General features: G+C 41.3%; 4 long non-coding RNA genes across 5 annotated transcripts; all 4 read right to left on the bottom strand.

The window, feature by feature from the left end:
- Positions 1-5,879: 5,879 nt before the first annotated feature.
- On the bottom strand, positions 5,880-9,438 carry LOC307071706. 2 transcript variants are annotated; one of them, XR_013811636.1, is made up of 7 exons: positions 9,223-9,438; positions 7,737-7,893; positions 7,398-7,475; positions 7,137-7,226; positions 6,721-6,810; positions 6,332-6,394; positions 5,880-6,155 (listed from the first exon to the last, which is right to left on the bottom strand). It is a non-coding gene; the product is annotated as an uncharacterized lncRNA (long non-coding RNA). The 2 variants fall into 2 exon arrangements; XR_013811635.1 differs by lacking the exon at positions 7,137-7,226 and having other exon boundaries at positions 7,398-7,893.
- A 2,734-nt stretch (positions 9,439-12,172) lies between these two features.
- LOC307070327 lies at positions 12,173-13,339 on the bottom strand. Its single transcript, XR_013811550.1, has 4 exons — positions 13,205-13,339; positions 13,007-13,117; positions 12,704-12,823; positions 12,173-12,236 (listed from the first exon to the last, which is right to left on the bottom strand). It is a non-coding gene; the product is annotated as an uncharacterized lncRNA (long non-coding RNA).
- Positions 13,340-13,678: 339 nt separating this feature from the next.
- LOC307070326 lies at positions 13,679-16,740 on the bottom strand. The gene is made up of 10 exons (XR_013811549.1): positions 16,659-16,740; positions 16,390-16,509; positions 16,255-16,302; positions 16,075-16,158; positions 15,777-15,842; positions 14,368-14,419; positions 14,192-14,242; positions 14,018-14,062; positions 13,863-13,927; positions 13,679-13,760 (listed from the first exon to the last, which is right to left on the bottom strand). It is a non-coding gene; the product is annotated as an uncharacterized lncRNA (long non-coding RNA).
- A 2,197-nt stretch (positions 16,741-18,937) lies between these two features.
- LOC307071632 lies at positions 18,938-19,632 on the bottom strand. The gene is made up of 3 exons (XR_013811632.1): positions 19,577-19,632; positions 19,278-19,482; positions 18,938-19,015 (listed from the first exon to the last, which is right to left on the bottom strand). It is a non-coding gene; the product is annotated as an uncharacterized lncRNA (long non-coding RNA).
- Between the last annotated feature and the right edge of the window lie 2,563 nt (positions 19,633-22,195).

The following is a 22,195-nucleotide window of genomic DNA, read 5'->3' as shown; positions in this document are numbered from 1 at the left end:
GAATACCTCATGGACGTACATGCGTAAGTGTGTATTGCGGTCAATCATTCCAAATAATACCAAATAAAACTACTAAATCCCATAGGAATCAGCCATGCACATGAGCTCCTGATACCAGCTGGGTTTCTTAAGCCAGTGTGGGACGCAATGACGACGAAGAGCCAGAAGAAAGGATCAGGGCCCGCGATACAGTGGAGTCCACCGGAGCGCTGCCGGGCTACACAGAGAGAATCCTCCCTTATAAGGCCAGACCCCCTCTCTGCTCCTCTCTCCCTGTGTCTGCTTTGATCCATGTGTCTCCAGGGGTCCTTCTTCGGGTGTCCCCCAAAGAGGACCCCCTTTATATAACTTGTCACCGGTGATCACGCCATCACGGGCTACGCGGGTATTTCCAGTGGGCTCCGTGCTATACCCATCCCCTTGAAGACCCGGCAGCTGCCTGCCATGCCTCCTAACCTTTTGTCCTCTTTTGTACATATCATGGTTTGCACAGTTGAATTACGACCGGGGCAGTAAAGTGAACCAACACACACTGTCTGCAAACGCAACCAGAGCTAAAAGCCCTGTCTCTTATTTTTCTTTGAGAAAGTAACAAATGTGTGTTCATGGGAGTTTCCGGCTGGAAGGCGACCTGTGCTCGTGGTCTGCATGGTGCCCCCGGCGTGACCCCATTGAGGACTGTCTGTGAAATACACCTCGTCACGATCTGACCGCCACGGGGAGCATTGTGACTCTACTCCCCGTGGCGGCCACAATTTACATGCCCTGAGGGTCCCAGATCCCTTGATACGCAGCGCTCCTGACGCTGTTGAGAATGTCTTTGCTATGCCTCCCTACGTTCCTTGAGATGAATTTCGATAAAAAGATTGATATTAAATGGTCTACCCTGGTTGGAGGCATCAACAAGGTTATTTCTGTGGTGAAAACGAAAAACAGAAAATTATCTTTCACAATGTTTTCCTTCAGGTTTGTTTGCGTGTGTTTGTTATCTTAATGTTCCACTTAGTATTGTACACCCCTTGTATACAAAAATACTAAGTGAAACATTAAGAGTTCAATAATCCGGTGAGACCTCTATTGGCTAGCAGTGGTATGACTTCATAAAGCAGCATGCGTTTGAATTACACATCATCGTTAACGGCTTTACTAGCCAAATCCTTATCAATCAAGTAGACATCCATATGAATTAGATAAGTAAATGCTTTATCGAACTGCCTGATAAACTCTTGCATTTCTAACCCAACAACAAGGTCAAAGGTCTATGCTGGAGATCCCCAGATACAAGGTTTGCCTCAGCCTGTCATGACTTTGAAAGATGAGCTTTCCCGTTTGAAAGATGGGTGGTCATGTTTTTTAAGGTGAACTGCAGGTGATGTCCAAACACAACATTCAAAGTAGAATGTCTTGTCCTCCATGTGTCCTATCCTAAGGGCTCAAGATGACTTCGCACTTTGAAAGGTACTAATTTAACAAGCCCCCACACACACTTGCAACGTGGCAATCACACTAGCAAGAAGTTGGCCTACAAGTTGCAGATATTGTTTTTAATTCTCATTATATATCTCTATATTACAGTGAGTAAACCTCAGAACTGGACTGAAGTTATCGATGGACATTTTAAAAAACTGGATGAGAAAGAAGAAAAAATAAAATATAACAGACCCAACTTGTTTTCAGTTTGAACTCAAACTAATATACTTTGTTTAATAGAGAGCACCTTAAATTGATCAACGTTCATGTCTTCTGCAGAGGCCAAGCTTACTATGAACTTATTATATATTTAATTAATACAATAACAAACCATCTCAATGATTTGTAGCTGAGCACTGCCTTTTTCCTCTAGGTTTAGTTACCTGAAGGTCGGAGGTCTCTGTATCTCTGTATATCAGACTCCGCTCCGGGCATCAGAGAGGACAGATGGAGGACAAATGTCACGGTTAGAAAAACAACCGGTATATATTGACCATTTCACACTCATTATCTGGTCCTATGCCTTTAGGTGCTATTTTAGCTTATGCAGAAATCCCTACCGGTCTTTAGAAAGCTAAAAAGAGGTGTGCAGCGTCCTCTGCTGGTTGGAGGGTGTGATTTCTTTCCTCCGCTCTGATCTTAAACCAGCTTGTAAAATGAAATCTCTAAGCAACTCCAGTTGGCCCTAAACCACGTATTCCCTATGTGCTCATAGTTACCTCATTAAGGGGATTATGTCCTTGTAATTCTTAAGACCACCTAGATTTATCTAAGTAGCTGAGCAGAACATTCCACACTTATGAATGTCAAACACAATTAGGCTTTCCAGATGAAAGAAAGAATGCTGAACATGTGGTGCAGTTGGATTAATCAGCACGGCACACGTCAGGATGCGCCTACCTGTGTTAGTGGGTTTAGATTATGAAAACAAACCATATTATAGGGTTAGAGGGTTGTCATTACCTGTCATGGTCTGTCTGTTTCCTTGTCTTGTTTTGGTTTGTTTCCCTGTGTTTCCCGTTTTACTTTGGTATCTCTGTCTTGTTTCTCCCCATGTCCTGTCAAATTTCCCTCCTGTGTGATAACTGCTCCCTCCCCTAATGTGTTTCAGCTGTTCCTCGCTGCGTGCCCTGTGTTTGGTATTTAAGCCCTTGTCTTTCCTTTGTTCCTTGTCGGATCATTGTAGTTTGTGGTGAGTTGGGTCCTGTGTGTTACCCGCGTCACCTGGGTTCTCGGTGTTCCTTGCCTTTTGCGTTAATAAATTATCCTTTACCTGAACTGCTATTGGGTCCTACCTGCCTGCCTGCCACCCGCTAACCGTGATATTACCGGCTTTGTTATTTCTTGGAATATCCCAAGTAAAGGTTGATCCCCCAACACAAGTCCAAACAGATCAACATTGTTGTGGTTTTACCCCCTTGTTGTTTTGACCTCTCAAGGTCAACATGAACTAAGTGGACTGAGCCATTCACGATGACGTCTCCTCCATCGGTCCAGGGGTCGAGTGCAGGGTCAAAGGGCAGCAACATTTTCTCAAAGCACCGGATCAACCAACTGGGTGGCATCGGTCAGCAGACAAACATTAGGACGAATGGATCCCACATAAACAGTAAAGCCCAATCAAATTAGTTTATTTGTCACATACAAGTGCAAGTATAAGTACACTGCTGGGCATTGCTAGCCCGGTGCAGCCCCCCCCCCCCAGATTGGAAACAATACAAGCAAGAAACCAACAGAAGACACTCCAACCATAACCCATATGGAGACAAGGGATTCATTCATGGAACCATTAGTCCCATCAGGCTTCCACAGGCATGGGGCCTCCGTTTGTGGCAATTTGAGTGAAATTAAGCTGCTGTATAAATGCCCCATAGTCAGGCTTAAACTAACTAAAGCCTTGACAAAGTTATGTTTTACTAATGAGATTATCCGTGCTTTCACTTCCTCCCAATGGCACTGCCCTGGACAAAGGGGGGGGGGGGGGGGGGGGGGGGGGGGGAGATGACCCCACCATTCAGGGGTCTGGATCAGACCCAGGCCCTTCGCATGCGACCTGCTAATAGGCGCGGGTTGGCTGGTGCTGGGCGCTGCGTGCCAGAGCTTCGTTAGCCGCGCCGGCTCAGGTGGTGCTGGCTGAGTAGAAGAGGAGGGTCACATGACCCCCTGGCCTGGTCTGGCCCCTCTGTGAGCTCCGCGCTGTGAATGACCCGACGCGGCCCGGAGAGCGTTCACGTTGGTTTCTACTGACCTGAGCCGTACCCTGAAGATAACTTTATACCATAGGTCGGCTGATGGCCCCCCTGCAGAAAAATCTGTCACATACATTCTTGTGTTCGTAATATATCTATCAATAAAGCTGCATACTATGAACAATGCCAAGTGTATTCATTTTGCAAGTATAAAGTCCACTGTTGCAGAACGGACTGGCTGATCTATTCCGCCATCCATTCATCATTCAACCATCCCCCTCTCAATCCATCCATCCATCCATTCATTATCTTCTAGCCACCCTCCGACGCATCCATCTATTCATCAGCCATCCATCCACCCACCCGTCTGTCCTTTCATCATCCATCCATTCATCTTCCATACACCTATCCATACATCTGGTAATCGAGTGATAGTCCGTATGACGACCTTCAAAAATACACAAATGTAACCACAAGCATGAGGAGGAAAGGAGAAGGGAAGTTTACTAAGACAGGAGGCCGTGGATCCCGGAGTTCAAGGTAAGATGGCTATTGGCAGAGACATGAGGGGGTGGGGGGGATGATCGGTGGGAAAGCGCTACTGTATACGATACTGCTAAGTCCTCGCTAAAAGCTCTCTGATTCATTTTCTGGGAATTTCTCCAAGACAAACAACGTGTCTAAAGCCTCCCTCGGATCTGAGGCAGGAGCACGTAGAGAATTAGAAAGACAAACACACACAGGGAGGGAGGCCGTACGCAGACGTGTATGAATCTGGAGGATTCATGCACGTCAGCACTTTTTTTGCCGCGGCTTGCTCCACGTCCCGCCTGTTTGCCATGTTGTTCTATATGTATATTTGTATGTATATGTTGCTACTGCTGTACTGTTTTCAAAAACGATGTCCTTTTCCAAACTGCTTTCTGCCCCTGCGTTAATGTATTTGAGGAATCTGTTGAACACCTTGACCAGAGATTACTAATGAAAAATTACCCCTTGGCTGATTTTGGTATTTTTCATACCATGGGTCTCTTCTATCCAAAAATTAAGCTAAAAGGAAACGTAGAAGACGTATAAGTATTAGATCGAAAGATAGATAAATTGATAGATATATGGCTGGAGATCGAGAGAGATAGATGGCCTCACGGAATCACTGAAATTGTCAGTTGAGCGGCCACGGATTTTGCTCCAATGCAAGTTGATGATACTCATATTCCGTGTCCCACACACAGATCCCTGCTTCAACGAACGAGTTTACTCATATTACGGTGTGCAGGACATTATGAACAGAACTACATTTTCTGTATCAATTAAATAACTTACTCACCCCAGACAACACTCTTCCACCAATTCCCACAAACCCATAATGTGCACATCCAATAAGACATCAGGTTTACAGGAGCGTCACAATATAGACTGAGTTGTGGTATGTGTTTACATATAGCCTACAGTATGTGATTGTTGTGAGTTATGTGTATGGCTGCTGGAACACCGTTATTTCTCTTTGTGGATAATTGTGAGTATCTGGTGTAAAAGACAGGTTGTCTTTTACCAGTTTGCAGGGCATCCAATTTATTAAGTTCTCCATCTTCCCCGGCGGCAGGTAAACAAAGACATAGCAAATGGGTGTCTTGCTCCAAAGGTAAACATTGCACTCACCTTTAAATTCTAATTTTAACACTTAAAGGTAGTAACAAACAAAAAACACGTAACACTTTTTATAAAGTTCAGTTAATATCTCCTCATCCACTCGCTTTACTTTCCCTATATGTCATTTGACACAGCCCCATAAACTGGACCATAACTGCACACAAACATTCTGGGGTCGATAGCATCTCCAACAATAATAAAACATTGCGTGATTATTTTTCAGTGAATACTATATATTATAATTTAGGGGTGAGTTATCTCTGGTGTGTCTTGTCGAGTGGGACTAAAGTGTCTGTTAAGAATTTTGAACTTAACCACAAAGCTAAACAAACACAATATCTGATCACTGAGACATTATTCCGCAGCGCCATTATATATATAAAAAAAGTGATCACAGTATTGGTAAATCATCTATTGTTTTATTTGCAATTTTATTTTGCGTGAAAATAACCTTATCTTTCTTTTTTTGATTATGTGTTTCTACTGGTGCACCTTCTGGCTGTTGTGGGGGCAATCCTTTTCTTTTTTAGAAACTGTTTGACATAAGCAAATAGCGGTGTTCATTTTTTATTGTCATTGTGCAGTAAAACCATACAATGAAATCTGTTTATGCAGCCTCTAAAAAAATGCTCACACAAACAGTCACACAAGGAATAGTATAAATACAGAATAAAATACAGTATAAAAAACACATTTTTAAGAAAACATTGTCAAGTCCTTTTTAAGTACAACTGTGTAATCTAGGTGGGGGGAGGGGTGGTATTGGCTGTATGTCCTTGGGCGTCTGTTTTGTTTTTTGCCGGTTGTTGGTGGTGATGGCAGTGCTGGTCGTCAGGACAGTCTCCACTAAAGGTGTACACACAGAATATACAATATGCAACCAGGTCAAATAAAGATGTGTGACTGCTAAAGGCATTCTACAAAAATGTCAAAGATAGCACAACAAAGCTGAACAGCAAAAACTAGGCTGAGCACGCCGAATAATGGTCCTATCATTACCGCTTGGAGGGACTTTGGGTTACCTGTCTCAGTATCTCCCTCCCTGTTGGTGGTGGTGTTGGGGCTTGTGGACAGAACCGTCTTCACTAAAGATGTACACACAGAATATACAATAAGCAATCAGGTCAGATATATATGTGTGGCTGATCAAGAACATTCTACAAAAAATGAGAAATATAGCACAACAAAGTTGAACAGTCTACAGATTAGATGTAATTGTTGTAACTTGTAACTCCATAAAGAGAGAGGGCTTTATTTGACATCGGGCATGGAAATGAAATAAATTATAATGTTCATTTCAGAAGAAAGACATGCATAACAAATGAAATAGTATACTTAGTGGGGATAATGTGAAAGACGGCAGAATATCAGCTTAGTGTTGATTAGGTACTAATCTAACCTTAGTACTAACCTTTTGTACTTGGGCGTCTTTTGCGTTTTTTGGCAGTCTCTGTCCCCCCGTTGTTGGTGGTGGCAGGGCTGGTCGTCAGGACAGTCTCCACTAAAGGTGTACACACAGAGTATACAATATGCAAGCAGGTCAAATAAAGGTGTGTGGCTGCTAAACACATTCTACAAAACAATTGAAATATGGCACAACAAAGTTGGACAGTCTACAGATTATATGTAATTGTTGTAACTTGTAACTCCATAAAGAGAGAGGGCTTTGTTTGACATCGGGCATGGAAATGAACTAAATCAATAATGTCCATTTCAGAAGGAAGACATGCATAACAAATGAAATAGTATACTTAGTGGGGATAATGTGAAAGACGGCAGAATATCAGCTTAGTGTTGATCAGGTACTAATCTAACCTTAGTACTAACCTTTTGTACTTGGGCGTCTCTTTCGTTTTTTGCCAGTCTCTGTCCCCCTGTTGTTGGTGGTGGCAGTGCTGGTCGTCAGGACAGTCTCCACTAAAGGTGTACACACAGAATATACAATATGCAAGCAGGTCAGATATATACGTGTGGCTGCTCAAGCACATTCTACAAAAACAATTTAAATATAGCACAACAAAGTGGAACAGCAATAACTAGGCTAAGCACACTGAATTATGGTCCTATCATTGCAACTTATTGAGTTACCTGTCTCAGGTTTAACCCCAGTGTCTGCGCCCTCACTGGTGGTGGTGGTGGTGGTAGGGCTGGCTGAAAGGAGAGTTTCTGCAAAAGGTGTACACACATAGAATATATACTATGATAATAATATACCATAATAATGATAATAATATGCTGCTAAAGCACATTCTCACAAAAATATGAAAGATAATGATGAAGCTATGCTAACCACACCTTGTTGTTGTGGTGGGTCTTGGGTAACGGACTAAAAATTAAAAATGTAAGTACATTTTGTTATTTGATGGCACACTTTTCAGAATTAGGGTTGTATAGGGACGTTATAGTGTACGGTAAATGTGGAATCACCTTCAATCATGAAAGTGTAAATTTCTTCAATGTCATCAATACATTTCCTTTCCCCCACACTTGGAACAAGCCCTTCTGGGAGAAGCATCCTTGCCTCCTTCTTCGGATATTCCAGAAGGAGGATGGGCTTCCAGCCCACTGCATTCAGCTTCTCGATCTGAAAAAAAATCACACACTTTAAAACAATAATAAATTGTGCCAGTGATATGTGTGTCACAGACACTAGCTCCAAGGCAGCATGTTTCAAGTGCAGCTCAGAGGCACACTTATTTATTTATTTTATTTATTACTTTACTTGTATACATCAGGAAGAGCTGATGTATACATAAGCTGATATATGTAAGATATGGTAAGTTGTTAGTGTATGTGGAAGAGGTGTGAATATATTTGGGTGGGTTTGTGTGCCTCTCTACTTGAATGTGTGCATGATGCATGCATAAACGTGTCAGTACAGGAGCAGAGTAGGGGTATTACCAGTGTCTGCCTTAGACTGTTCTGCAGAGCATGTTTGAATCAAAACTATAACCCTCCCAAAGCAATTTGATGTAAAGCACCTTCCTAAGTAGCAAAATGCTGAATATTGAAGAGATTGGTAAATACTTTTCAGTCTACACCACACATCACATTCACTTACTCATATGCCCCATGTGCTGTGCAATGACAGAATCTCACTCACTAACACGTCAGTGCATTTCACTCAAGTGGACACTATGAACTTACATAATGGCACTTGTTGCATGAACCTCAGTAGAGAAGAGTCAACTGTGGATGGCATGGAGAGCTCCGACACAGAACTGCAGGCTATCAACTAATATAGGTGATCCTGGCCATTTCTGGCCTTTTTCTGTAAACGTTTCCAATGATAACACTTTAAAGTCAAGGTGCTAAAACTGATCAATAAATCGCCTCCATTAAAAGTTCTCTAAGCAGCGTTGGGTCACGTCACTTTTGTTAATGTTTGAGGTAAAAACCAAACAAAACAAAGCACCTGTTCTTCCTTACACAGTCATGAATGTGCAATTAAAAATACGTGCTTAGCTGACTCAATCAACTTCTTCAGACTCTCGTTGAGTACATTTATAGCAGAACTGTAAATTGTCACAATAGTTAGCTATAAACTAACGCACAAACTCGCACTAAACCCCAATCCCCAGCCCCTGCAGGTGATTGGCTGAATGGTCAAGCCTGGCCCTGAATGTTTTTGTTGAGTTTTTGGAGCCTTGGCTGTCCATAGGGACCACATTTTTTTAACAACGTATTCAGGGGGCAGACAGCTAGCGGATAGAAGAATGTCAAATACTTTACATTAATACATTACAGATGATCAAATACCCACATTGTGAAAACCCCAAGTCATTGGTGCCAGTGCACTCAAATACCCCCAACTCATCGCACACAACCTGGAAACACCTGGAACTAGGTCATTATGACGCCACATTCTTAACCCAACATGAGTAGTATTGGTAATGTTGCACTAGTTACTTACCAGAATGACAGCATCATCCATTAGGTGCGAGGTGATCTGGTTTTTCTTTGTGTTGGCCACCCAAGTATCTTTTTCTTTTTTAAACTTGTCAAGTTTTTTTTTAAGCCTCAATTTTTGTGGCTGTGGTGCCTTGCACATAGGACATACTTTACAGCCATTAAAGATGTTTGCCTGACATGCAGGGCATGACTTTTTGAAACCTCCTCGCACCATGTTTTTGATATGCTGTAAACCATAAACAAGAAAAGCATAATTAGAATTACTATGTATATAAACACAAATGCTTGATTGTTAAGAGAGATTTAACCATAAAACAGCACTTTCAGTCTTTCAACTCAGTTGTAATACAGGCAATAATCCTGTAGTATTCAACATTTCAGCTATTTCGAGACTGATATTTGTGACCAATCCAGGGTACCTAGTATAACACAATGCGACTTGCTGTTCCTACGTCAAACTTGGATTGATAAGTAGGTATTCCCCCAATGTTAATTGGACATCCAGTAGAACCCTATGCTCTTCAGGCTAATAACAATAAAGAAACATTTTTTACAAGAATATCTTTAAAATACATACATAGTGCAATTTCGCACCAACAGCAATTTCATCATTGCTGTTGGTTGCCTTTCCTGGTAGTTGCACTTCCAATACACTACAGTGCTGTAGCCAACATAAAGGCTGATAATTATGGCTACGATCTACTGGAGGTCTGACTGACAGGCTCTTACAATGTGCGTATGAGACTCGCGTAACGCCAGGGGCATTTCCACTTCACCATCCCTAATGCATGCACTCCGCTCCTTATTTACATGGTGCTCATGCCCACACATCTGTTGTTCGCACCAAGACAGAGGAACGCGACCAACGGCTTTTCGATACACATAGTTCAACTCTAATGCTGGCCCTCTACAGGCAACCGGGGCAACTGTTTTGATTACCCAAACCTGCTAAATCAGATAGACCTGCACGATTAGATCTAGCGCTAGCTACAATGAAACAACTGGGAAAAAGCTTTGCCTACATAATTGCAACACCGTAACAGACTCAAACTGACTTTCACGATGCAACCGACAATGATGCACAAAAATAGTTAGGTAGGCTAATGACAGCCACTTTGTTTGGTGTTTTGAAGAAATGAACAATGCACATCACACATGCTGGAGATACTTACCGATCGCGAATGTGTTTATCCTAAGCGGAATCCAGGAAAGGTCCCGCCTCAAGCGCTAGGAAGGGACAGAAAGCCTGTCAGTCAAACTCGCATGCCAGCCAGAGCTACGTCATTATGCCTTCATTCTGATGCCGCCTTCAAAGCAGCTCGGAGGTTCGGAAGCTCTTACGTGTCTTTACGTAAACCTTCCCTTTTTCCGAAATAAGAAACGTTCGTAGGCTATGACATAAAAACGGAAAAACAGTGAGACTAGACTTCATAACAACAACAAGTAAGGATGCCCGCAGGGACCTCTTTGCACGTCTTTGCTGAATCAGTTATTAGAACTGCTTGCGATGGTTGAACATGAGGGAGAATTTTTATCAGTTGATGTATATACTTGTAAGCTATAATGTATCCTAATGCAAATGTAAGAATGGGTGTTAAGCTCGCCTCTTAGTGCTTGTTGCAAGTTCACTTTAGTCTAGCAATGAAATAGGCAGCCATTGTTGTGACGTCAACTCGGAGGCGGTTGCTCTACTTCCGCACGAAGTTCCGACGGAAATCTCCGTCTTAATGGTGCCTTCAAAACAGTCGGAGTTTCCGAGAATTTCGGAGGTTGGGACCTTATGCCGCCTTCAAAGCAGATCGGAGGTTCGGAAGCTCTTACGTGTCTTTACGAGTGGGTAACGGCTGCGGCCTGCTGCAATACAATCGTCTGCAGCGGGAGGCGGGGCTTGACCGTCCAGCAGGTCAAGCCCCGCCCATGACACACGCGTCACACGCCAAGCTCTGCGTAGAAGTTCAGGGACAGTCGGGATTTCGGAAACTCAGTAGAAACAGCGCCTGGGGAGGATTTTCCCCTACTACTACCCTATAAAAACTGTCTTTGCAATGTCTTTTGCAGCGACATATTGTGTTTTTGCTATTAATAGATAGGTTTGTCATTGTTTGTGATTAACGGAAACCCGAGAACAGCAAAATGCAGAGAAGTGAGTGATTATTTTATAGGCTACATCAATTATATAGGCTATAAAAATTAGACTGTGCAACAATCAAAGAAAGCATTATATAATTTTTCTATAATTTTACTATCTTCCAATGATGTAGGTCTGCATCAGTCTAAAAAACATACCTTGAAAAACTTTTTTTCACCCCTTCTCACCTATACAGCATCATGACCTGTATTGATGTGTCACTGCCTTTGTTACTGTATGTGCCCGTTTATGTGGAGTGTATTTTGGGACTTGTCCAGGTAATCAAGGGCAGTGGTTCTCAGTTGACTGGTTAAGTAAAAAAGTGCAACCCTTTTCATGGAATATCATAATGATAGATGATTGGAAAAAGCCAGTGATAGCAAATAATGCAAATCATTACCAAAAGAAATGTTTCAGTAGGTCAGGCAAAAAAAATAAAATATACATCTATATATATATATGTATACACACATATAATATTGGTGCAGCATTCATGCAGACCAAGTTATTTCAATGCCTTTTTTCTTGATCCATAAAGATGTTATGAAGTGGATGATCCTGGTGGTTGTTCTGAATGGCCTCTCATCTTCAGTGTACATCTCTCCACCACCAAGTAGTTTTCCCAGTTTTTTTGCCTTGCATCCTTGTGTCTGATGCCACCTCACCAGCAGAATGAGAAAAGAAAACGACAATCTTGCCACCACAGACTGAAAAATCATCTGCAGCATCTAACTACAGATAAAATGACTCAAGGACTCAAGAAAATTATTTTCATTTATTGGCCTGTTAAACATATCAACATATAACTGACCAATATAAGCAGTAGAAAACAAATAAATGAAGCATGAATGATGAGAGAGGGTCATGTCCTGTCATCTCTGTCCCTCCTGAAAGGAAAGCATAACATGTTACTCGATTTGCCGTAGCATATTCTTGAGCATGGTTGCACAGCACAGGCATCCTTGAGCATAGCTGCAGCAGGTTTGGCGACAGGCTCTGCCTTGGTTATTCGTTCCTTTAATGATCTGCTTTGCAGACCCATCCATCGGGAAACATAAAAACAGAGCCCACAGGTGGATGCTAGGTAGGAGGTGGGTTTCCAAAACCCCATAGGAGCAGCATCAGCAAGATCTAAGCAGCAGCAGCATAGCCTGGGATGAGCAGGTAAGCTGGGGGGGGTTTAAATAGCACGCCTTATTTGAATGAGGAGAGCATGTGACTGATCAGTTCATCACGATGGGCGCAGCATGAGTCGTCTGCCTGAACTAGCCTTGCAGGCTTCGTATCATGAAGGATGAAAAAAATCAAATATTGTCAGAGCTTTGAAAAATGTTTTGAGATAAGACACACTCACCGATAAATTCACAACTCTACTCAGGGAAGCACATCTGGCAGAAGTTGGGGCAGAAGGCCGGGTGTGAGCTCTCGCTGTAAATCCCCTGCAGCTCCCCTCTCTTCCCCCTTCCTGCGTAGCCTGTGGGTAAATAAAAGATTTATTAATTTATTAAGAGTTATTTTTTGAGTCCCCACTTAATTTTTAGAATTTGGTGCTTATCTTGAATATCATTACTGACAATTTCAAATGTTTCAAAATGTGCTCTACTACAATCTCTGGAGGTAATAACAAAAATATCTATCATATTAACATTTTGCTTACCTGGAATGCATTTTTTTTATGTAATGTTACACTCTCTGCACGTATCAAGTGAATACATTTTATAGTACTCAGCTCGATACCCTGCCGAGAACCTGCTCCAAGATGCCACACCTGTAAGACAATTTTGACCAATTCATTCAACTTGGAAAAAAGTGCGGTTTATGGGTATAACATGAGTTTGGTGTTTCAAAATCTTACTGTTCAGCCACAGAAAATGTGCCTTCCTCCTAAAAACCCTGGTGGACACCACTTCTCTGAAGTGGTGACAAACGAGGGAGAGGGTCAGGATGGCCACGTCTCCTTCACTGAGGACAACCAGTGCAAAAATATCCTCCAACACTAGAGGTGGCAACTGAAATAATGAACATTACATTTTTATATTTTCTTTTGGAAAAGACATTTATAGAACAATGCAAGACATTTATAAAACAATTTAAAGGGTGAGTAATTACTATTATGTTAATTTTTCATGCAACCGTCTTCTCTTCCTACGTGGAAATTTTCATATTATTTCATATTACATTTTTATATTATATTTCATATTAATTATACTAGATCCTTCTAATATAACATTTTAAACTGAGAAACGTTTAACAAACAAAATTAGAAAGTACTGGACAAGAATTCACGGTTGGGTTCATACCCTGATTTAACAGTCACTTTTGTACAGTACCTTTCCTTTTTGGCCTCGAACTCAGGCAGCTGATGGGCTGGGGCTGTGAAGGATTGTGGGGGATGGAGGGAGTTCTTCTTCCTAAAAGAAAATATTCAGATATCAGACCAGTGAAAAACAACCCTCCCAAAAGAAAAGATTAAAAAAAAGAAGAAATTAATAAATACATGAATAAAAACACACATGCATTGCTGGATGTTCTCCAGGAGGAGCTGGCACCACCACCTCCTCAGATGTGGCATATCTCCCTATTAGATGATGCAGACAGATATGTCATTGCAATTCCAAACCTTAAATACAGTATGGCCATTAGTAACTCACACTTAAATATTTCTCACCTGGGAGAAGTCAAAGTGCCACTCCAGTGCCATGTATAGTGCATACTGCAATCCAAAAAGTCATTATTATTCAAAGTATGACTATCGTATTAGTTTTTTCTTGGGGCCTGTGTACGCTATAAGTGTTGATGATGAGGTGCAAAATCCCACCACTTCATTAACTTCAGAACTCACCATTAGCATGAAGACACCACAGTCAAGGGTTGCTCCTTGTGTTGGGACATTCTGAAAAAGAAAAAATAATAATAATTAGATTACATATTAATTCATTTATTTAAATAAATTAAATAGTAAAATGTAAATACATAGCACATTTCACAGGGCATATCAAATTTAAGAACAGCCCTAACCTTTTTATTGACAAATGTCCATGGTCCAGGTATTACTTGTTTTGCAATTGAGCTACGAAAAAACATAAAGCAACACACAACACACCATGAAATTATGTTAGGATGTGACATGATATTTGTGGGCAATATTTTAAACACATGACTCCAAACTTAGTCTTCCATTTATAATTTTGGAACAAGATAAGATAAGAGTGACTTGATTACTCCCCAAACAGAAATTCAGTTGTCTTGCAGCTCATCTACCATTTGCAAGGGAATTAAAAAGCCTGATGGCTGTGGGTATGATGGATCTATCAATCTCTCAGTCATGCAACAAAGACAGAGGAGCCACTCACAGCTGTTTTTTTTGTCAATCAAGATGTTTGTTATGAAATGGTTGATCTAAGATGTAAGAGTAGCCTCTACCATCCTCAGTGTACATCTCCACCGCATTACTAGTGAATCCATCACGGACAATTGATGAAATGCTCCTGATATGATTGTCAGTGCCTCAGGATTTTTGTCTGTATCCTAGCAATAACTTAAGAGTACATGGAACCTCAGCATTACATATGTATAGATATTTATATGTTTTGAATAAATTGACATCTGCAATGACTATTGATCATCTTTTTTTCTGTGTCAACAGTAGGTCTGCAGATTGCCACCACAAATAAAATGAGCACATCACCAGACAGATAAATCATGTACAATACAGTCTATGAGCGCTCCCTTACAACACTGCACAAGAATTATGTGACTCTACTAGGAACAGTGAACGGTTCCCAAAACATGCAACTCTAATAGGAACAGTGAACGGTTCCTAAAATATGCAACTCTAATAGGAACAGTGAACGGTTCCTAAAATATGCAACTCTAATAGGAACAGTGAACGGTTCCCAAAATATGCAAATCTAATAGGACCGGTGAACGGTTCCCAAAATATGCTACTCTAATACGAACAGTGAACGGTTCCCAAAATATGCTACTCTAATAGGAACAGTGAACGGTTCACAAAATATGCAACTCTAATAGGAACAGTGAACGGTTCCCAAAATATGCTACTCTAATAGGAACAGTGAACGGTTCCTGAACTTCAGACGCAGTGACTGGAAACCTGAGCATTGATAAATAGTTCAAATCTCCAAAACCCGTAGGCTTGGTAGAGTCAAGCACACATATCTTCCGTTGTTTAGGCTGGAGGGTCTGTAAAATATTTAATAACACGGCAATGGAAGCACATTTTTAATTATGACATCTGCATAAGCACAGCTTTCATATTAACACAGTCGTGATAAAAACTGACCAACTCTTATGCTTTTGTGTGGCTGTCCAGTGGAATAAAAAGATGTTAAGATGTGACAATTTGATAAAATAGTACAAATTTATTATGAATACATGCACTCTGATCTAACACCTTTAACACTTACGCCTAGTATCCAGTGTCCCGGTATCCATATTGGGAATAAGATGCAGTCTTTGGAGGCTGCGTCAACCTGCATCATCGCCATGACAACAACAGCTTGTAGTTTATGACTTGATTTGATTTGATTAAGATCCCCATTTGCTGCTACACCTGGTAGCAGCTACTCTTTCTGGGGTTCATAAGACATTTAAAACACCTAACCTTAGTCACAGGTGATCAATATGTACACGTTCAATACAATAAAAGTGTAGGTACAACAGATAGATCACTTCATTGTTTATTTAGGCAAAGTAAAAACTTACTGGCCGTGCAAGAAGAGGTATCGCAGTGAAGGGTTGTTTCCACGTGGAAATGACATAGCCATCTACAGCAAAAACGGCCTTTCCCTGTAAAGCAAAGAGGACAAGTTTCTATTATGTATCTTTAAAAAAGTATATTCACTTATCAAATATTGTACTACATAACAAAAAAAACATGCATACCCTGGATCCTGCAATTTGTGACATCAGCCACAAACAGCAGTTGATGATCTGTAACAGAAGAACATTGTATTGTTTGATGAATTATAGACCATTACACCTGGAAGACAGTCAAATAACTCAAAAAAGTGTACTAACATTTGCCTCCACTTCTCTGTTTAACCCAAGTCCCAGGAAGTCCAGCCTTCTTAAAACAAAGGGGCCCACAACACCTATAACCTCATCCTTTGGTTTTTGGATATCCAACACATTGTTGAGCTGAAAAATGACAGCATGAATAGCACCAGATGGCAAATCATAAAACAATTTCAGAATTACTTTATTACAATTAAACAATAAACACTTTGTTTAATGTAGTATATATGAAATACATATGGATACCTATAGAACCTGGCCTTCATTCTTACCTGGATGTCCGTCACACTGCTTCCAACAGTTGTGTGGAGCATGTGCTTGATGCCAACACAATTTTCATTGCACTATTGAAAACGACCTGCAAAATAAGCCCAATTACCTGAATGGCAGCATAATACATGTAGGAACAATCTACATTTGTTACAAAATGCATTAATATCCATACTTAGTATGGGGATGGAAGTGGTCATGCTCTCAGAGGCACCCAACGGTGTGATGATGGGAGCTGCCGACTGTGTAGTGATGAGAGCAGCCGACGGTGTCGGAGCAGTCAGTGGCCTGGTCATGGGAGCAGCCGACTGTGTAGTGATGAGAGCAGCCGACGGTGTCGGAGCAGTCAGTGGCCTGGTCATGGGAGCAGCCGACTGTGTAGTGATGAGAGCAGCCGACGGTGTCGGAGCAGTCAGTGGCCTGGTCATGGGAGCAGCCGACTGTGTAGTTATGAGAGCAGCCGACGGTGTCGGAGCAGTCAGTGGCCTGGTCATGGGAGCAGCCGACTGTGTAGTGATGAGAGCAGCTGATGGTGTGGCCGTGGCTGTTGCTGTTGATAGTCAAGGGAAACAATTAAGATCACACCAGTATGCATTTACCTATACTGTACTAACTGGATTAAAAATACTTAAAGCCACGATGTACTGTTCAACTACATACCTGCAACTGTTTGCCCATTTGAGTTCAACTGTATTTCCAGTTGACTCCCCAATGTTTTCTTCATGTCATCAATCCTTTTTGCATTGCGTCGATTGTTGTAATGTTGCAAAAGGTTTCTCATTAGGAATATATGGTTAGAGGGTGTCATCATATTTAAAAAATGATTATTCTTCCTCATTCCACTGAAGAGCTGCTCTGCGCATTGGCTATTGACCCAGCCACATAACTCAGAAACAAGGTCTATTTTCCGCAACACATCCTTTTTGTCCTTTGTGTTTGCCTCATGGAAGCGGTCGTAAAGAGCATAATGTTCTTTAGATCCAGTCAGAGGGTGGCCGCCTTCATCTGGTACTGGCTTCTTTGATGCTAGCCATGGCAAGCTGACTTTCACATGACCTGCAGAGGCCAATCTGATATTCTCCTCAGTAGCATCCATCAGTCTACCTTCGTGAGGACTGAAAGGCAATGACTGTGGTTTCCTAATGTTTGTATGTGTTGCAAGTCCTCTTGCGAAGTCATACAAAGTCACATTGGGGAAGTGTTTCATCGATAGCAGCAAATCAGCGAAGTCTCGAGGGCTCTCAGCTCTCAAGTTAAACTTCACACCATATACAACAGCGCAGGGGCACGTGACAACAGCCCATCCACCTTTTGAAAGAAGGTTATCATCATTAGGAGTATATTCAAAGTAAAAACTAATTCAATACTGATGGAAATACTTGTGAAAATTAATCAACTCACCAGAGGCCCCCCAGACCTTTGAAAACACTTTATCATAAGTTGAGCGATCCTGCATTTCTTTTCTCAACCTCATAACTAGGTCCATCCTGGAGCCCTTGGAGTCTATGCCACATTCCCTGCAAAGACTACGCACAGCTCCCATCTAAGATGTTTAATAGAAGATATTATGGTCCTTATCGATTCAACAATGAGCTTACCTATTTAAAAAATATGTTACAGTATGAATACCTTAAGTTTGAGAATCTCATCAGTTAGTCTTTCCTCTGTGATCAAGAACTCCGCTGCTTCATTTGGGTGACTTGATTGATGGATTTTGTTGAATTCAGATTTCAAGACCACATCTGAGCCTCTCGTTTGTGGACCAATCCATGGTGCCCAATTATGGAAACTGGGTCGTACCACAAAAGGGTTCTGCCTGTTGCCTGCAGGAACATTTTAGAAAATGTAAGTACATACTGCATGACCAAGACACTTGACCTCACTCTCAATAGCTTTATTTCAATAATCTGGATTATGGCAGTGAAAAAAGGGGAAAGGAAAAACACTCAGGGTGTCAACACCGGTAACATAAGATTAAATTTAAACTAATCAATTAACCGTTATGTCTTTATGGGGTTAATTAAGCTTCAAATTAACTAGGTAAAATATGAACTAAAGAAAATGGTTACCAGATCTGCCACCCCATGTTAAGGAAAATAGAGAGTAAAAGGGGTGCTGTCTTAAGTGTAGGTGTGTTAAATCAAAAAATCTAAGGGTGAAACAACCAACCAACCAGAGAGAAAGAAAGAAAATAGGAAGTGATGTGGGGAAAAAGGAGGTGGATAAGCAGATAAAATCTTCACAGCATACTTACTTGGCACCAGTCCACGACTGACCATTTCCAGGGACACTGACTCCCAGAACTCCTCCACATTTACTTTTCCATCATAATCAGGGGGTGGTTGCTCAATGCTGCTTACTAGAAATAAAAACCAGAACAACAAATTCCAAGTGTAATAAATAGTTATAGGCAAACAGTGTCCATGAAGTTCAAGTTTAAACAACTTTATTAGCCCCCAGGGGGCAATCTGTTCTGATGTAAAAAAAAAACAACAACAAAAAAACAAACACCAACAACAACCATGGCATGACAACAAGCCTCAGATGACAGACAGGAGTACAAACTTCATTAAAATGTCGGGAATGAAAAATAAAGACGAGGATGTAAAGTGTTTGCTTACCAGGCATACTGAAAACCCCTTTCTTATGAAGATCCATGACAACTGTGACAGGATGGTAACCACATGACACACATGAATAGGTATATGTGTGATCTGTCATGGCTTCATAATGGAGGTATGCATTCAAAATGCTCTGTTTGGACGAGAAGGATTTTCCACAGGTCCTTTCCAGCACATCTACTGCGCTTCCAATGGACTGGTGGGTCTATAAAAAGTAATTTCAAATGTAAAACAAATCAGTCTTTTATTAGTTTGTTAAGGCTTCTGAAATAATTTTACTTTGTACAAATGTTTTCTACCTGGAGAGAGTTTTGAAGGAATACACAAACATGCAATGACAGAATAGTATGGTCATCAAAGTTATGCACTCCATCCCTCCACTCCTGGTAGCGGTAGACCATACCACAGGTAGAGCAATGCTTGCAGTATGTGGATATTCCTAGATAGAAAAACAAAACACACAAGCATAAAAAATGTGAATCTGTCAGCATAGTTTCAATCAGTTTGAATTATACATGTTTGCTGCATGCTGTGGACAACATGTAATATTAAAATTCATTACTACAAATGTTTCAGGCTGTTTCAGCCAATTTGTACATTTTTCACAAAACTGTAATATACACCTATTTGCGCTGCTTTTAACATCACACAGGGTTATGTAAGCCACAACCGTCAAATATGCATTGGTTTATGAAAAACAAGGAAGAGGAGAATAAAACCTTCTATTATTTCAGTCACAGTCACAATTCTGGCTTGGGAGGTGATAAGTTGCGGTTCTCCAAGTTGTGGCAGGCCTGTGCACTCTGTGCAGTTGTTCTCATTTGGAATCAAATGTTGTGGAAAGTCATTTTTTGACTTTAGAAGATCGGGAGGCAATTCAGCAGGGATTTTCTTCCGGAAGATGTATCTGACCATTTTGGTCAACACTGGATCCTCAGGTGGATACTGCGCTTGTTCCTGTGTCAGTTGTTCCACATCCTCGGTAGCATTTTCGATTGATTCATTGGCTTCAACATCAGGGATATTCTTAAAAAGGTTTGGGGTTATTTGAAACAAATGCCACTTGGCAATGCATTTATGGGTGCATGTCTGCCTTGGCTTTGCACATGGGCAGCACCATTCAACTTTGTTGCTGTCATATGACACCATCACACGTCCTTATCTACTATAGTAAGAAATGCACGGCTCATATACAGAAACGAAGATTTTGCTGCATGGTCCTCCAATATTAACCAGACACGACAGAGGCACTCCCTTATTGTTTGCTTCTGTTTGTAGTTGCTGGCATGTTTGTTTTTTGGCCACACCAAACCACCTTTCCTGGACCATTTGGTTTAAAATGTTTTCCTCAAGTGCAATGGTGTCACTACCAGGTGGGCAATATGTGAGTGACCGAAAGGTGATCACATTAAAATGCCAAACAATTGCTTCTTTCAGCAAACTCAGCATTGGCCTTGCACAAGTCCAATTCACACCTAACTTGTAGGTTTGTGCCAGATGTTTTTTTAATTACATGAATTGGATTGCTTGGACCAGTGAATGTTTTTTTAACAGCAAAAATACCATTTTGTGGGTCAATACACTGACAGCTTAAATGGCGTTCAGCGGTGATGTCTTTTTTCCCAGGGTGTTTCCTCTTAATATGCACCCTCAAATTGCGTCTGTTGAGTTGAAGGCCACAGTGTACACACTTGATCTTAAACTGCTTTTGTCCACGCACATGTATTTGTGGCTGATCAGCGGGAGCTGGGGCTGCTACAGGGCTCTCAGTGACAGTGGCTGCTACAGGGCTCTCAGTGACAGTGGGTGCTACGGGGCTCTCCGTGACAGTGGGTGCTACGGGGCTCTCAGTGACAGTGGGTGCTACGGGGCTCTCCGTGACAGTGGGTGCTACGGGGCTCTCCGTGACAGTGGGTGCTACGGGGCTCTCCGTGACAGTGGGTGCTACGGGGCTCACGGTGGATGTTTTTTGGCTCTTGGGAACAGATCTTACAGAACAGACTTTCAAGTGAGCAATGAAATGGTTCCTTCTTATGATAGTTGTCTCACAGGTGAGGCAGTGAAAATGGTGAGTGTCTCTGCATTTAAAGCTGCATTTGCAGATACGGTATTCTGCAAAACAAAATATTTATTACATTAGAGTTATTGACAGCCTAACACAAGTACAGTATGTGCTTCTGTAGACCACACAAAGAGTGACAAAGAGTGACAATACCTCCGTGGCGGACTGCTGCATCTAAATGGTTTTTCATATGGTTTTTCATAGTGTGATGCTGTCTTGTCTTAAAGGAACAACAAAGACAGTTATATGATTCCCCTGAGGGAAAAACTGGCTCCTCGCTGGCTCGGAAATGGGTCGGATGCTGAACAAAAACAGAAGACCAAGTGACCATTAGATTCAAGATACACAAGGCATATTAGCATTAATATTATTATAAGTCTCAAGTCTTTAAAAGTATATCTATAAAAGTCATATGTCTCTTCTAGTTGTAATGAGCCTTCTCTCATATGCCTTTTTTCCTAAGAATACTGCACAGCTTTATCTTAAGAAAAATTCAAAGCATTTACTGTGGTATTGTCACTCCTTTATCTATTAGCATATAGTATCAGTGCTGATTAGTTGTTTGCTGCATATATGATCGCTTTAAACAGGCTATTGCAATGCAATATGAAGAAAACACACAATGAATGTTTCCTTTAAAGGAAACTGTATTATTGATCATGAACATACAGTTACAGAATAGCTTGCCCCCTATTGTACAGGCTTAGTGGGAAAGAACAAATACAGAAAATGGTGCACCTCACCCAGTCAAATATATTGTAATTAACATCATTGCAACAGGGTATCTGCAAGGTTTCAGCAAGTCAAATGTAAGACTTTTTAAGACCTTTTTAATACCACCTTGAATGAAATTTAA

The sequence above is a fragment of the Pollachius pollachius genome (genome assembly GCF_949987615.1).
Source record: "Pollachius pollachius genome assembly, chromosome: 2".
NCBI lineage: Eukaryota > Metazoa > Chordata > Actinopteri > Gadiformes > Gadidae > Pollachius > Pollachius pollachius.
Note: the sequence above shows the minus strand (reverse complement) of the source record. Positions and strands in the feature narration are given on the sequence as shown.